The following is a 17787-nucleotide window of genomic DNA, read 5'->3' as shown; positions in this document are numbered from 1 at the left end:
AAATTAAATACCTAAAGGGGGCTGATGAAGACAACAATAGTCACATTTCTGGTTACTGTGTTCAGTTACAGAGACTGATTTAATTGGTGTAATCCTACATATCCCAGGGGACAACGAAGATATTAACAATTATGCCACTGAATTTAAGATAATCTTGAACTCATGATTTTCTTTAATCCATTTGCATTTATTAGAGATTCAGGATTAACCTGCTACCAACATAAGACAACAAGGGGAAAAAACAGAAAGTAAAATCTCTTAATTAAATGTGATTTAAAGAAACAGTGACTATTTGTACAGCAGGAATGGGAAAGGATAAGGCAGAGAGGGATAGGAAAGAGAAAATGTAGGTGTCACTAGTAAGAATTACAGAAATTACAACACAGGTCCTTTTCCACATTAAGCAAGTATGTTATTAAGTCAATGTACCCAGAGGATACAATTGGAACTTCCAAATAAATTTAACAGTGGATCTTTGTGTTCAGCTTTATCTTCTATAACAATCAAAAACTTTTGCTAGACTTAGTCCATGGTTTAGAGGATTTTCCTATGTTTCCCCACGACTCCAAATTATAGTGACCGACACGTTTCTAGTTTCATCTCTAAAATCCTTAAATGTTCTTATATTAAGAAAAATCAAAGCACATCATAGCGTAAATCCATATTGTTTTGGTTTACTATGGAAAGGGATCTGAATTAATATATATTTAAAAGGAACCATGTTTCTTTTATGTAATATTTGTACATATTTATGAGGTACATGTGATATTTTATTACATGCATAGAATGTGTAATGATCAAGTCAGGGTATTTAGTTAGGGTATCCATCAGCTCGAGTATTTACATTTCTATGTGTTGGGAACACTTTAAGTCCTGTCGACTAGCTATTGTGAAATAATACAATACAGTGTTGTTAACTACAGTCACTTTACTCTGCTATGGAATATTAGAACTTACTCCTTCTATCTAACTGCATGTGCGTACCCATTAAGCAACCTCTCTTTTTGCCACAACCTCCACATCCTTCCCAGCCTCTGGTGTCTATCATTCTACAGGCTACCTCCATGAGATCAACATTTTTAGCTCCCACATTAGTGACAACATGTGATATTTCTTTTTCTGTGCCTGGCTCTTTCACTTAGCATTATGACCTCCAGTTCTATCCATGATGCTGCAAGTGACAGAATTTCATTCTTTTTTTATGGGCAAATAGTATTCCACAGTGTATATATTTCACATTTTCTTTATCCAGCCATCTGCTGATGGACACAGGTTTATTTCCTATCTTTGCTATTGTGAAGAGTGCTGCAATTAAACCATGGGGTGCAGATTCCTTTGATATACTGATTTCTTTTCCTTTGTATAAATACCCAGTAGTAGGATTGCTGGATTCTATAGTAGTTCTATTTTTAGGTTTGGTTTTTTTTTTTTTTTTTGAGAAATCTCCACACTGTTTTCCTTAATCGCTACAGTAATTTACATTCCTACCAACAGTGTACAAGAGTAAAACTGAACTACGTTTCTTAGAGGTCCTGCTCAGAGAATAGACATGCTGGCCAGGGCTTACAAATGACTGAACAAATTAATACTTCTAAACTGCTGTTCTATGTTAATTCCCTAAATGTATACTATACTTCAAATGTTTTTATACTATAAATTTGCTTAACACATCCTTCCCACAGACCAAAGGTAGAATAGTTTTACATAAAAATCTTCCCCCTGCATAACATAACAGCTCCACCGTAGGCTTTCACCTCTTATAAGCTGTCTCCACTCACACATCAAAACCCACATATCTGCTACTCCACAGCACACACTACCTCCCGAGGCAGGCCCAGCTCTTACTATCTCATGAAAGTCCCATTCTGGTTTCTAGGTTTGTGCCTATGGTTTTGCTGCTCTACCATGGAATATACTTCACTTTCCCATTGGCTGTTCTAAATCCCACTCAGGTTTTGTGGTCTGGCTCAGACCTGGACCTACAGCACTTAAATGGCAGCACATATTTAAATTTAAAAAATTTTGGACACGCACAAATGTAGCAAAGCATTATGAAAAATTCCCCTATACCATTCACTCAGATTCCCCCAAAGGCTAACTTTTTAACACATTGGCTTTATCATTTGTTTCATGGCTATCTAGACCTAGAGATAATTTAAAAAAAAAAAACAAAAAAAAAACATTTGCGAGAGGGTGCAGACACAATTCCCCTTTACCTGTTAATACTCTGGTGTATGCTTTCTAAAAAGACATTTTCTTAACCACTGTGCAGTTATCACATTCAGGAAATTAACACTGATACAATAACCTAACCTACTCTGCAGACCTTGCTCAAATTTTACCAGTTATCCCTCAAGTGTCCTTATCTAGGCCAGGATCTAGGCCAGGTTCCCAGAGCCACATTTAGTTATCACATCTCTTTAACCTCCTGTCATGTGGAACAGTTCCTTGGTCTTTGTCTTTCATGACCTTGACACTTTTCAAGAGTTCAGGGCAGTTATTTTGTGGAATGTTCTTCAAGTTGAATTTGCTTGATGTGTCTTCACAGTTAGATTGAAGTATTTGTGGCAAGAAGATCAGGGCAATGGTACTGTTTCCTTCTCAGAGCACTGTATCAGAAGGTACATAATACCAATTCATCCTGTTACTACAGGTGGAGTATCCCTAATCCAAAAAACTCCAAGTCCAAAATGCTCTCATGAACATTTCCTTTAAGCATCATATTGGCATTCAAAAAGTTTTGTATTTTGGAGCATTTCAGATTTCAGATTTCCAGATTAGTGATGCTGAACGGGGTAAGTATATAATGCAATATATTCCAAAATCTGAAAAAATTAGAAATCTGAAACACTCTGGTCCCAAGCATTTTGCATAAGGAATACTCAATCTGCAGTATGTTAAATTTGATCATTTGGTTAAGGCAGTGTTTGCAAGATTTCTCTACTATACAGTTATTTCCTTTTGTAATAGTTAAATATCTTGTGGAAGATACTTAACTATGTAAATATCCAGAGTATGTGGGAAGATACTTAACAACTATGTAAATATACAGAGAAGCTGAGATTGCAAATATGCAAATATCCATACTTTGGTTCATTCATTTTAGCATCTATTAATACTTTTTTTGTCTAAACAATTACTACTGTGATGGTTGCCAAATAGTGATTTTTTAAATTCCACTAGTTTCCCTACATTTACTAGTTTTAACCTTATCACAAAGAGGGGCCGCACATTCTAACACTTCACTAACCTTCAATGGAGGCTGATAGTTTCATGAGTATGATTAGTCTTCTCCAGCAGACTATGAGCAAGTTGAGGCAGGTATCACACCTTACATGCCTCTTTTCAAAGGAGTGAGATTTAAATGACTACATTTTTACCATAGTTATGGGTAAACCTAAAACTCATTTTCATATTTAGATTAACTTAATATCAATGAAGTTTGTTGGAGTAGTATGTACTTCTATCTCTGTCTTCTCAGTGCTAATCATGCACACATGCGGACACACACTGATGTATCTCTTTTTAATAATATAGACAAGTGAGAAATTACCAAACAAGTGATAAGCAATTTTTACTCTTTGCAAGTGTCAATACGAATTTGATTTATTATTATGGTGTCTATATTTTCAAAACAGAAAACGAGTACACACCACCTGACACATTTTGACAACTGGCAGAATATTTAAAGTTTGTAATTTGCTGTACTGAGCAGTACAGGAGACTGAGTTTTTGCTCCTCACTTGAAATGTTAATTGCACTTATTACTAGTATTGTCATTGTGTTATATTAAAGATGGCTGCAAATGCTTTGTGCCTCATTTCCTTGAATCTGAGCTGGCCTTACTGACTCGTTTGACCAATAGAATGTGGCTGAAGTGTCATTTTGGGGACTTTCAAGGCTAGATCATGAGATTTTCAGCTTCTACCTGGGCCTCTTTGAACACTTTTTACATGAACTGCCATGTAAGAAGTCTGAGTGCTTTGAGGTGGTGTTAAGCCTCAGCTATGTGGAGACGCCCTGGGGGAGGAGATGCTTCATGGAGAGAGAGAGGCCAGGAACCCGGAGAGGTCAGACATGGGAGTGGAGGAGCCATCACGGAAAGGGGTCCTCTAGCCCCAGCTGATATCACATGCATTGGAGCTGCGTCCTTCCCAAATTTCTGACCCACAAAAATAGCAAGAAAAATAAAAGGGGGTTTTAAATTTCAATGTTTTGGGGTGGTTGGTTTCACAGCAATAGACAACTTGGAATATCTATATTTAGGAGATGAGCTAGAGTATCAATTCTCTTATGTGTGCTCTCAACTACTGATCTCTTGCTGTCCTGCAGGGGCTGTGCTAGGGGAACATACAAGATGGATAAAACATGGCGGGGGAGGCTACCACAAAGAAAGAAATAGTCTAATAGAGGAAACGAATTAATTTCTCATCAGAACATAAAAACAAAAAACTAACTTTGGATAAGGTAAGAAAGATATTCCTTAAAGAGGTGACCTTTGGCTCAGCCTACTCAGCAGGCATTCAAAACAACAAAAGTCTTCATTGGAATGAATGAAAATAATACAGCTTTGACCAAACCACCAAGAAAATGATATTTGACTTGTATTCAGAAGGTAAATTATCCAACCAGGCTAGAATCCTGGGTGTATATATTGTCAAATTATGATGAAAGCAAATAAAGTCACACACCAGTGGATACCCACTGCAGAGAAAACCCTGGGTTCAACAATAACTGAAACTAACAAACGGACACTGTGCAAATGAAATTGGTAGAAACTGGGCAGGGGTGGAGTGGTGTGGAGGAAAGAAGGCTAAAAGAAGGGGACGTCCTATGAAGGAAAAAAAACAGAAAGAGAAGAAAACATCCAATTCACAGTAGTTAAAAGGTTGGCTTTCCCTGCTGCAAAAGTTGGTCCTTTTCAGAACAACATCCTCCAAGCTTGCTAGAAACCCCTTCAATTCAGCAAAGGGAGACAGGTCAGAGTAAGATCAAGAAAAAGGTATTTCTCTAAAATCATGGCTCAGCCCTAATGGTGGGGAAATTGCTGCTTTATTTTATGTATTTTTTTCTTCTCTCTGGAATTTTTCTAGCCAAAAAAAATGTGCTTCTTTATGATTGGCACCCAGAATCAAAGTCCTGTGGCACCCTACCTAAATAACACAGTTGACAACCACAGTGCCATGCCAGCAACTTCTGTCTGTGGGCCAAGGAACTTCATATTCAGCCTTCCAAGCAAAATACAGAGATCCCCAAAATATCCCTAATTACACTGTAGTTTGTTCTATTTTGAAAACCATCTAAAAAAACATCATGAAGTGAAAGCACCATGAGAGTGGCTAAGTGTGCCGCCCAGGCAAACACGTTTTCATCCAGGAGAGTGGTTAAAGCCTGAGCACGAGGAACACCAAGAACTGGGCCTAGACATTGAATCCCCTTTCCTTTATCATCATCAGTTCAAACTGCTGGGGTTTCTAGATCACTCAGTGTATCACGTCTGGTTGCTGCAGTAGTCCTGTGTGGAGGGTAGTTGGCTAAAGGGTGTTCCCTGCTGACTATATTTAAGAGCTACAGTCTCCACACCTGGGCAATGTCTAGGACTCCTGGACAAGTTGGAGGCAAATTTTGTCATCCTAGAAAATTTCAGTAATGAGCATAAGCTCTGCCCACCTACCACAGGAATAAACATGTGCACCCATACATGCACAAATGCACCCTCACAATGTCCTCGGTCTTGCACTCAACAAACATGAAGGATGCCTATTAGGTCCAGAACCAGCACAAGACACTGGGTATATAAATTTGAATAAAATGGTGTCTTTGTCTCAGGGAGTTTAGGGTCTATGCCATGAGAACATGTTATGTAGGACCTGTCCACACGTTCACCTTTGAAGAGTTGAACAGAAAACACTTCATAAGGCAACCTCTGTATACTTCTGGAATTTAAATGCTTGATGAGGCTTTAGACCAGCAGTTTGCAAACTGGAGTGTGCATCTGCATCACTTGGCAGCCTATTAGGTCTCACAGTGTTGAGCACCACTCCCGTGTTTGCATTCTGGGTGCCTAGGGCAGGGCCTGAGAATTTGCATCTCTAACAAGTTCCCAGGAGGTGCTGCTGCTGGTCTAGAAACCTCGTTGATAGCCAGTGTCCAAGACGGGTCAACTTCAGAATGAAGGCAGTTGTCATCCCCCCTTCTTTCCCCTTGCTGCCATCACCCTTGAAGACTTCAGGAGTCTCTTACTGCTTCTCTGGAATTGGGGGTGGTCAGGGTACAATTCTGTGCTTTTCTTTCTCTTATTTTGTTTATGAGTCTTCCTCTCTCTCCCTATTATCAGTAATTCTCATGGGGGGAAAACAGCCTGAGAGGATGTATGAGCACAGGCGCTCAGAAGTGTCTCTCTGTGTGTGTGTATGCATGTGTTTGTAGAATGGAAAAAAATGTATGTGATTTAGAAAAACATTATTTGATATCACATTATATCTAGAAAATAATAAAAGGTAATGCTTTCATAATACAAACTGAGAAGTAAGCTCGATAATTTTCTTGCCTACAGGGACACACAGAAAAGAAATCTGTGCATGGAGCTGGAAGGCAGTAGGAGTGGTAAGATCTATCTTCCCAGGAGGAAAGTATGAAAATCTAATGGGAGGCAACAGTGTGCTTGTAAAATTTCCTTTTTATTTTATTTTTTATGATGGAAAGAGGCCTAGCCTTTGAAGTCAAGTAGACATTTATTTGAATCTTGGGCCTGCCTCTCCCATACCCTTGCCTGCTGTTACCTTAGGCAAGTCACCTGGACTCTGAGTCAGTTTCCTCCTTGGGAAATGGAAAGAAAAAATAAATACTCATCATGGTGTTAGGTTGAATGACAGATGAATGTTAAATGTATCTAACACAGAGTGTGGCCCTTTGTTGAGTTTGGTGAATGTTAGTTTCCTTCTGTCCTTTGTGTAACAGCTCCCTGCCTGAAACCTGGGCGGCTCACAGGCTTTAGCTGGGGTGGGGTGGGGTGGGGGGGGAGGTGGCCTCACAGGGAGAAGTTGTCTTTGTTCACCGGGGAGATTTCTGCCAAGACAAGTGTAACTTGGGCACTTGGGACTGGGCACTTTTAAACAAGCTCACTTATAGATTAGCCTCAGGCCAGGGCTCGTTTTGTCTGCAGCCTTCCTTCCCATCCTTTCATCCTCATTTTTGTCACCCTCTTACTCCCACTCCCAGGTGCCCATTTATCAGCTCTCACCACCTGCTCTCAGACCAGGTACTCATAACTTCATTCCCATTCAGATTCAAATGAGTGATGAATCACTAAGAGGATGTGTGTGTGAAGACAAGGTTAGGAGGGAATCTTCATTACAGCATTTTAGATGTTACAAAGCAGGCAGGTTTGCAGGGGTGTGGGGATGGTCGGAAATAGACAAAGCCCTTCATTTTACCCTGAAATCATATCATAGCATCTTTCTTATAAGGCCTAGGAGGACTACAGTAATCTCTACCGTGTCTCAGAATAGCTGAAAAGAACAATGCGCTGCTCCTAGTTCTTCCCAAACAGTGCATGCGAACTAGTCACCTTTCTGATCTGTGCATGCCACTGAGCCAGGTGCCTGCCCTGGTGCTCCTGGGGCATCCTGTCCACCTTTAGTCACAGCACCCCCCCACAGCACTGCAGGGTGCCTGATATTCTCTCCTTTTTGCTCTCTGATGGCAGGGACTTCTTACACCCTGCACTGTGCCTGGAACGTGGATGGGACACAGTCTATTTGCAACTCTGACCTTTTCCACACACAATTCAAGGGATGCTGATGGCAACTATGACTTATAAAAAGAATTATTAATTAGTTAGGAAGACGAACACTTCCGTTTTATGCTTCCGAGTTTCTGTTTCTTGTTTCTACTCAAACTTATGTGGCGAGCCCTTGCCACTTGCAAAGGCCTTACGTCTGACATCTTAGCAGATGACCACAGTTGCCGATACTATTTCCCCCACCCCCATGCTCTGCGTGATAACTGAAACGTCCAGGTGAGCCCTTCAGACTGACACGGAGGGGATAACGACAAAGCCTTGCCGAGATGCAGGCACAGGGTGGTCACTGGCACAGAGGAGCTCGCACACACCAGCCTCCCGGCAGTCTGGGTTCACGTTTTCACCTCAGCAAAACAACACACTCCCATCCAGCAGTGTATTGGCAAGTGTTTAATAATCAGCTCTTTGGGAGAGAAGGGCCATGCTTTGTAGTCTTTGCCAATTTCCATGGTGCATTAATAAATACTCCCACCGTGACTGATTTCAAGCTAATAAACACAGAGTTGGGAAGAGATGCACATCATCATATACAGCATTCCCACCACACAGGACGTAGAGCCTAGTAAGATAAGTCCTGAGTATCTATTATCTTTGTCTTTACTATTTAATATAACTTATCTAAATGTAAGTTTATATAATTTAATTAATAATACTTGCTGTGTTTAATGATTGGCCCACACAATTCTTGAAAAAGTAACGGTTGGCTCTCAAAAGCTAGTATGAGCTGGCTTGAGCACACCATTGCTCCTGTCTGTCACAGAGCTTGGGAATAGCTTTCAGGGTGTAAATACACATTTATGTCTTCTAATACATGGGTTTACTGACTGTGCTCTGCTTGGAAGTTCATCCAGGAACCCACCTGTCTCAATGGTGAACACCAGGCTTCAGCTAGGATGCCTCAGCTCTGCCCTCTGCCTAAGGTCTGGGAGTTGTCCCTACTGCTGCTGTTTATACAATTTGGTTTTAGAAATGCAAGATAAAGTTCCATAAAGCAGTTTGTACACATACCTCCTCCCTTGCTCATGGGGTTGTTTCCTCTGTTTCTGCATGTGCTAAGGTAGACAATCCTGATGACCCCTTCTCCATGTACCCTTCCCCACCACCAGCTACAAGAGGAATATTGATCTATCTGGCTTACAACCCACAGTGCTTGGGAGTCAGACTTGTGTTGATTCAGGGGAAGTGAAGCTCTGTATGTTTGACAGTGCTCGTTTTTAAAGATTGGTATAAATATTTCATTATACCCAACACTTAATGGTAATGTCAAATTACTCTTATTAAAATGAAAACCTCAGCAATCTTAAATATATGTATCTGAGCTCAAGATGTAATGGGTATTTTTGCAATGATGATAGTAGTCAAAAATTCAGATACTCTAAAATTTCTTTGTAGAAACAACCTTTAAACATATTTTACCATCTAGATATGCTTTCAGATATACAGAATCTATGACTTGCAAGCTAGGGGACTAGAGTGACTTTTGTGGTTTTAGAAGCCTCACAGAGAAATTTCATGAAACTGAGAAATGTAAAAGGATCTGATCACTTTGTTGAGTATAGAATATTTGTGGCATTAGCCATTTTAGGAGTTGAACTATGCAAAACTTGATTGATTTGCAGAAAATATTATTAGTATTTTAACCCCATTACCTCGTTTAATTGAAGGCCCCTACACTCTATGAGACAGTATCAGCACCATTTTATAGATGAAGAAAATGAGAGACTTTTCATCAATATAAGTCCTTTATATTAAAGGGATATTTTATTCATAGACGCAGTCCTTATTCCTCAATAAGGACTTAATAAAGTATTTTGAGAAACAAAAATATAAACAAAAATATAGCCTGAGAAATGTCTAAGAGACCAAGGTGTTTGTCCCAACTCTGCCAAGAAGCAGGTAATTGCAGTTGGGGAAAAGACTAGGAGTTCCTCCAGAAATAGGAATCCTTGACCTCTGAACTATACAGGGACTGGGGAAAAAAAAAAAGAAAAAAACAAAACAAAAAAAACACCAGAGAAAGAAAAAAAAAAGCGCAGACATTTGTGTTCTCGGAATCATTTCACCCAGAAGAAGAGGAAGGCCCTTAAAAAGCAAAATTAAAACTAAAAGATATACCATTACATACCCACTTGACTGGCACAGTAGAAAAATCTCACATGGCAAGTGTTGGTGAACATGTGGTGCAAAAGGAGCCCTCATACACCACTGGCCGTGAAACCACCCTTACAAATTAACAAAAAGGGGTGCAAGGCAAGAACTGTGGTAAGCGCCTAGCTAAAATTAAGGCACAGGCCTAGCTAAAAATAATGATAATAGTTAGCCACTGTCCCCGTTTACTTGTTTATAATCACCACTGTGGAGCCACACAGCTGGTGGTCATAAAGATTCTTAGCTCTCTCCAGAGAGGACATCACCTTTTTGAAACCTAGGGGTAGTTTCTGAGCTATCTTCCAGGTGCCGCATTCCAGTGGACCCACCCAGATCAGCAGCGCATACCCAGGAACTGACTCAACTGGTCTTGTGATCCCCACCCAAGAACCTGGTCAGCAAAGAAGACAATTTCTACCACCCTATGGTTCCACCCTGAACCCAGCCAATTAGCAGACTCAATTGCCTACGCCAAACTTGTCTTTAAAAACCTTGTCTCCCAAATTCTCGGGGAGGTAGATTTGAGAAATTCCTCCATCTCCCTACTTAGCAATATGCAGAATAAACTCTTCCTCTGCCGTAAACCCTGCTGCCTCAGCATACTGGCTTTCTCTTGGGCAGCGGGCAAATGAACCTGGCTGCGCGGCAACAGTGGGAGAAAATTACTACACCCATTTAGAGACAGTCTGGCTCATCCTACTGAAGGAGAAGACACTGACAGCTTCTGACCCAGCAATGCCATGGGCCCCCAAATGGGAAAAATCCCAATGAAGATTAACAGTACAATGGATGATTTGTGGTAAGTTTATACCACGGAATGCTATATAGGAATAAAAGACAGTGAATGATAGCTACATGTATAATAACATGGATGAATCTTGCAATAACATTGAATCAAAGAGGCAGGACATGTATTTAAAAGCACACATACACACAAACACACATATATAAAATCTCCCAACATGAGTCCACATACAAAGTTCAAGAACTAGAAAAATTAAATTAAACTGTATTCCTATGCATACACAAGAAATAAAACACTGTTTTACAAAAGCAAGGAATTTGTTGTTACAGAAGTCAGATTACTTATTACCTCTAGTGAGTGGGAAGGAGGTTGTGATACGAGAGGAACCTGGGGGTTTCTAGGGACCAGCAAAGTTTCATTTGTTGACTGTGCTAGTTACTCGCTGTTTTGCTTTATAAGTTTTTAACTGCAAATATACACTTTATGTACTTTTCTACAAACATATTTCATATGCACACACACTCATAAGGAACAGGGCACCAGCCAGGGCCTGAGGGAAAATTCCAGAAGGGCCCCGGTGTGCCTGGGCTGCCCAGTGCCACCCCAGCAGGGCCAGGGCGTGGAGAGCAGGGGGACAGGTCAGCGGTGAGGACGGTGAGGGGGCAGGAGCCAGAGGCTGAGCAGGACCACACGTGCGTTTTAGGGAACTAATTCTGGCACCAGTGACGAAGAAGGACGAAGGCGCAGATCCAAACCAGGTGAGTGTAGCTTCCCGTCAGGGATGTCCCTCCCTTGGAAGGAAACGGCAGCACTGAGGAGAGGAAGACGCGAATCTGAGAGAGAATTCAGGACGTGTTCGTCAGCTCCTCACTAGAACCCAGGTGAGGAGGGCTGAGAACAGAAGATGATGCTGAGTTCTATATTCTGGGTCTCCAAGAGGCTGATGAGGTCTTTAATAGAAATAGGGAGCAAAGCGAGATAAAATGTTATGGGGGATGTTCAGAAAAAACCTATAGCTTTGCCACATAACAATTTCTTTCCTCACCTACAGGGAGGAGAAAATCGCGAGGACTGTGGGACTCCAGCCCTTAAGTGAGTCCCGCCTGCAGTCCCCGTGGGCCCTTCCCCTTCTTCCCGTGGTTGGCACGTTTCCGTGAAATCCTGTCGTTCTGGGATGCCGATGGCTTCTCACTCTAACTCTTCAGGGCACAATGTTGTCTCTTTGCTTAAGAATTCACGAGGAAAATGGGATTAAGCTTGAGGGAGATTGTGGTTTAGTTAATAATCAGGCATAATCTCTGGCCTTTGCATTCAGGACAACTGCCCTTGCAGTGGCTGGACAGATGGACAGCGATGGGTCGACAGAAGGCGGCTGCTTCCGCCCTGCTGCCCGCCTTCATCTGCCTCCAACACGAGCCAGCAGCTCGGGAGCGGGGACTCTCAGAGCCTTCTGCCTTTCTGCAAGGACAGGGCGCCGTAGGGGTAATACAGTGTCCAAGTGTAACTTAGTTTGGGCTTTGTCTTTAGCTGAGACTATAAGGACATGAGAAATCCTTTGCCTTGTTTCTGTCATTTAGAGCCGTGAAATTTTCTCACTGTGGTTAAAAAGTCTAAATAGGATCTGGCCATGAGAGAGGAGTTAGCCTTGATTTGTGGCAGTTCTGAAAATCATCTGTCTTTGATAAAATAATCATGAGCTCAGTTTTGTATGTATCAAACATGACAATCGTATCTGGAAGACATCTAGCCAGGAGTTGGAAATGTAGGTCTAGTTTAAGACAGAAGCCAGGGGCAGAGTCATTGCATAGCTGTGACAGAGAAGACCACGGGAGCTACAAAATGACGATGATGACGACGATGGCAGTTAACGAAGGTTGACGATTGCCAAGTGCTATGCTGTGTGCTCAGCACTTAAGAGATTTTACCACGTGTAATTCTTTCAGCAAAGGAGGTAACTGTTGTTACTCCCATTGTACAGATGAGCAGTCTGAGGCTCAGGACGTGTCAGTGCCTTTCTTCAGGCCACGCGGACCCAACTGAAGGACTCTAAAAAACTACAGTAATGTTGGAAGCATCCTGAACTTCCAATCGCTTTGCTATAATGAAATCATGTTAAAATGAATCCCCTTCTAGAATCTACATTCCCTGTTTGAAAGTCCAAGAGCTAAAAGGGGCGGATGACACTCTGCTTCTCTGTAGAAAACTGGCAAGCAGCATGCTTTGCTATGAAAAGTGGGGAAAGAGGAGAACTAACACATTTATGTACCTAATTCCTCTCATTCTACCGTTCAGAATTTCCTCGGCTGCTTTGTGTGTGTGTGGGGGGGAGTTGGTGGGTATTTTTAAGCGGGTTAGACCCTGAGGCGATAAGGGTTGAGGGGAAGTGAAATGTAATTCCCTATTGAGGGCTGGATAAAAGAAAAGTAAACACCTCAGCTTACAGCTCAGCTCAGATACAATAATAGACATGTAGGTTGGGAAGCTGGCAGTCACCAGTTTTATTCAAAGATTTTTCCATTTGAATTACATATCATTTTGCAAGATAATATTGAATCATTGTGCACACTGTGTACCTACCCAATGATGCTACTAAGAAGGTATTTTATACCGAGATGACATCTCATGGAGATATTTTAAGAATAAGCATAGTATGATATCAAGAGACCCGGCTTTTTAGTTGTAGTTTGGCCATTTTAAGAACAGTTTCCAGAAGCATTATGTGGCAGAGAGAACAGCCAGGAACACGCAGTATCAAAATCTTACATTTAATTACTGTGTGACATTGATCAAGTCACTTAACTTCCCTCGGCTTTATTTTTTCCCCGTCATGATCTTACTAGACATATCATCTCCAAAGTCTTTCCAGCTCTGAAATCCAAGATTTGTATGAATTTACTGTAATTGTCCAAGGAAAAATAATCATAGAATCACAGCTTCTTAAGAGATCACAAAGAAGATCATAAGTTTTTTCATAGGACAATCCCTTTTGAGAAATTCTGAACATACGTAGTGCTCGCTTGTTCCCTTCTTTGGGTCTATGGGACGGTCAGCAAACTTCTGCTAGAACCCAGAGAGCCCCGCTGGCCTCATTTCTCCAAACCAGACTTTGATGCAGTCTGTTGAGCAGAGAGAAGCATAACCAAACCAGAATGAAGTCTCATTAAGACAAACATGGATGAAATGTCAGGCTGCAAACAGCAAAGCTTACTTGCGTGTCTCAACAGATGGCTGGGAAAACAGTGTCTTGCTGAATCTGGTTGGTACAAATTACATACAAACAAGCCCTCTATATAATGACAGAGCAGGTATGTATTATAGTATCTGTGTGTATTTAACACACTGATACACACATACAAATGAGGATTTCTCCAATCTCAGTGCTATTGACACTTTAGGTCAGATAATTCTTTATTTTGGGGGGCTGTGAACTGTAGAATGTTTAGCAGCCTCTATCCACTATATACAAGTATACCCCAGAGATATTGTGGGTTCAGTTCCAGACCACGGTGACAAAGTGAATATCACAATAAAGCAAGTTACACAATTTTTTTTGTTTTCCCAGGACATATAAAAGTTATGGTCACATTACACTGTAGTCTATGAAATGTGCAATAGCATTTACCTAAAAAAACAATGTATGTGTGTTCCTTAATTAAAAAGTAGTTAATTGCTAAAAAATTCTAATGATCATCTGAGCCTTCACGGGGTCATAATGTTTTGCTGGTGGAGGGCCTTGATTCCACGTTGATAGCTGCTGACTGATCAGGGTGAGGGCTGCTGAAGGCTGGGGTGGCTGCGGCAATTTCTTAAAATAAGACAATAATGAAGTTTGCTGTGTGGATTGACTTTTCCTTTCACGAAAGTTTCTCTGTAGCATGTGATGCTGTTTGATAGCATTTCAACCACAGTAGAACTTCTTTCGAAATTAAAGTTAATTCTCTCAAAGCCTGTTGCTTCTTTATCAACTAAGTTTATGTAATATTCTGAATCTTCTGTTGTCATTTCAGTGTTCACAGAATCTGTACCAGGGGGTAGATTCCATCTCAAGAAACCTCTTTCTTTGCTCATCCATAAGAAGAAACTTCTCATCTGTTAAAGTTTCATTATGAGGTTGCAGCGATTAAGTCACATCTTCAAGCTCTACTTCTAATTTCAGCTTTCTTGCTATTTCTACCGCATCTGTATTTACTTCCTCCACTAAAGTCTTGAACCCCTGAAACTCATCCATGATGGTCAGAATTAACTTCTTGTAAACTACTTTTAATGTAACCAGACCAGAATGAAGTCTCATTAATGTTGCTATTTCGACCCACTCCCATGAATCACAGATGTTCTTAATGGTATCTAGAATGGTGAATCCTTTCCAGAAAGTTTTCAATTAACTTTGCCCAGATACATCAGAAGAATCACTATTTATGGCAGCTATAGCCCTATGAAATGTATTTCTTAAATATTAATACTTGAAAGTCAAAATTGCTTCATGATCCAGTGCCGCAGAATAGCTGTTGGACTAGCAGATATGAAAACATTAACTTCCTTGTACCTCTCCCTCAGCACTCTTGGGTGATGAGGTACATTTTAATAAGCAGTAATATTTTGAAAGAAAATCTTTTTCTCTGAGAAGATCTCAGCAATGGGCTTTAAATGTTCAGTAAACCAGGCTGTAAACAGATGTGCTGTCATTTAGGCTTTGTTGCTCTATTTAGAGAGCACAGGCAGAGTAGTAGATTTTGCATAATTTTTAAGTGCTCTAGAATTTTCAGAATAGTGGATGAACACTGGCTTCAACTTAAAGTCACTATGTTGGCTCCTAATAGCTTGTTCTTTGAAGCTCTGAAGCCAGACATTGACTTCTCTTCTCTAGCTATGAAAATCCTAGATGACATCTTCCAATATAAGGCTATTTCATCTACATTAAAAATCTATTGTTAAGTGTAGTCAGCTTTTTCAATTATCTTAGCTAGATCTAAATAACTTGCCACAGCTTCTACATTAGTACTTGCTGCTTTACCTTGCAGTTTCATGGTATGAAGACGGCTTCTTTCTTTAAAACTAATAAACCAGCCTCTGCTAGCTTAAAACTTCTCTTTTGCAGCTTCCTCACCGCTCTCAGCCTCCATATAAGAGAGTTAGAGCCTTGCTTTGGCTTAAGGGAATGTTATGGCTGGTTTGATCTTCTATCCAGACCACTCAAATTTTCTGTATATCAGTAATAAGGCTGTTTCACTTTCTTATCATTCATGTATTTACTGAAGTAGCACTTCTAATTTCCTTTAAGAACTTTTTCTTTGCATTTACAACTTGGCTAACTATTTGGCACGAGAGATCTAGTTTTTGATCTGTCTGGGCTTCTGACATGTCTTCCTCAGTAAGATTAATTATTTCTAGCTTTTGATTTAAAGTGAGAGACATAGGACTTTTCCTTTCATCTGAACACTTAGAGGCCATTGTAGGGATATTAACTGGCTTAATTTCAACACTGTTGTGTATCAGGGAATAGGAGGGCCAGGGTGAGGGAGACAGATGGAAGAAAGGCCAGTCCATGAATTAGTTAGAATACAAACAACATTTATCAATTAAGTTTGCTATCTTATTTAGGCATTGTTTGTGGTGCCCCATAACAATGACAATAGTAACATCAAAGATCACTTATCACAGATAACTATAACAGAGTAATAATAAAAGTTTGAAATATTGTGAGATTACCCAAATGTGACACAGAGACATGAAGTTGAACACATGCTGTTAGGATGTCACCAATAGATTTGCTTGACACAAAGTTGTCATAAACTGTGAATTTATTAAAAATTCAATATTTGTGAAGTACAATAAAACAGAGTGCAACAAAATGAGTTATGCCTGTACTAGTAGCATCCTCCTCACCTTGTTTTGGTATCAGAGGTGTCTCTAGACATTGCTACATGTTCTCTCGGAGGGATACATATACAAACACAAACATGTACATGCAAACATTTATATATACATTTATATATCAATGACATCTGATCTAGACTTGCATGGTAATTTTAACTTCATGAATAAATTTTCTAAATTTTTAGAATTAGAAGGGGTTGGGATATCCGGTCCAACCATGTAATTTTAAAGATGAAGGAAACTGTAGCCCAGAGATGTAAAATAATGACTATATACCCAGCTACTATAATTTATCTTTTGTTATTAGACACAAGAATACCAGCACTGGAAGAGATCTTACCTTTCTCCAATCCTGTCTCTATTTACAGACGAGAAAACTAGATCTCTGCTTTTGGTTTTTCTGCCCTTCCACCCATTACTAGTTGTTAGAGTCACTTGCTCTGACAGATTTGGTATTAAGTGAATCTTAATTTTATCCTTCAAGGTGGTAAAATTTGTGCCCAGTTACTGAAGAGACAACCTTTACAGAGCATGTTCCCTTTGATCAGTTAAGGGAAGACAGGCTGGGAGAGCCAGGTTCGGGTCTCACTCCTGCTGAGTTCCACTTAGGTCCCACTGCAGCGAGAACACAATTATCTAGTCAATTGCTGTGGAGGGAACATCATCTCCAAAACATGACCAAGTTCACACGACCATAATTAATCAGACAACTGCTCAAGCGTGATGGTGGTTAACACCTCACAGACTTGGAACTGTCTTTTTTAACCGGAGGAGACACTGTTCACATTAAGGTTGAACTCTATTTACAGAAGCTGAGTACCACATTTGGATGCTAATTAGCAAAATAGTACCCACAATGCAATCGGATTAAGTGTTTCACCTCTAGGTGGAAATGCATTAGGTAAACAATGTTATAAATAAAATAAGATTGTGTCAGTAGAATATGTGTGCCATGGAAAAATATTTAAAATCCCTCATAAAAAATAGCTCTTCATATTTTTTAAAGCTGTCCTAGAATTACTGCCTTTTAAAAATGAAGCTTTTGGGGACGATCATGACAGGTCTATATGAAGAATTTCTTTTAAAGAGCAAAAAGCAGAGTTGCTGTGTGCATTAATTGCATGTAAATATATGTCAGGAGCTTGGAAGGGGGGTTGGCTGTAATTTGCAAATACTGGTACTGTACAGGGTTTTCAACTGTAGTGATATTACATCA

At 40.3% G+C, this 17787-nt stretch overlaps 1 protein-coding gene across 8 annotated transcripts in view; it reads right to left on the bottom strand.

Moving 5' to 3' along the window:
• The window catches only part of NCKAP5 (NCK associated protein 5), a 768565-nt gene that overhangs the window by 188923 nt on the left and 561855 nt on the right, over positions 1-17787 (bottom strand). The gene's annotated exons all lie outside the window — the stretch shown is intronic.

The sequence above is a fragment of the Lemur catta genome, chromosome 8 (genome assembly GCF_020740605.2).
Source record: "Lemur catta isolate mLemCat1 chromosome 8, mLemCat1.pri, whole genome shotgun sequence".
In the NCBI taxonomy this organism is placed as follows: domain Eukaryota; kingdom Metazoa; phylum Chordata; class Mammalia; order Primates; family Lemuridae; genus Lemur; species Lemur catta.
The sequence above is the reverse complement of the archived record's forward strand: the minus strand, read 5'-3'. Positions and strand labels throughout refer to the sequence as shown.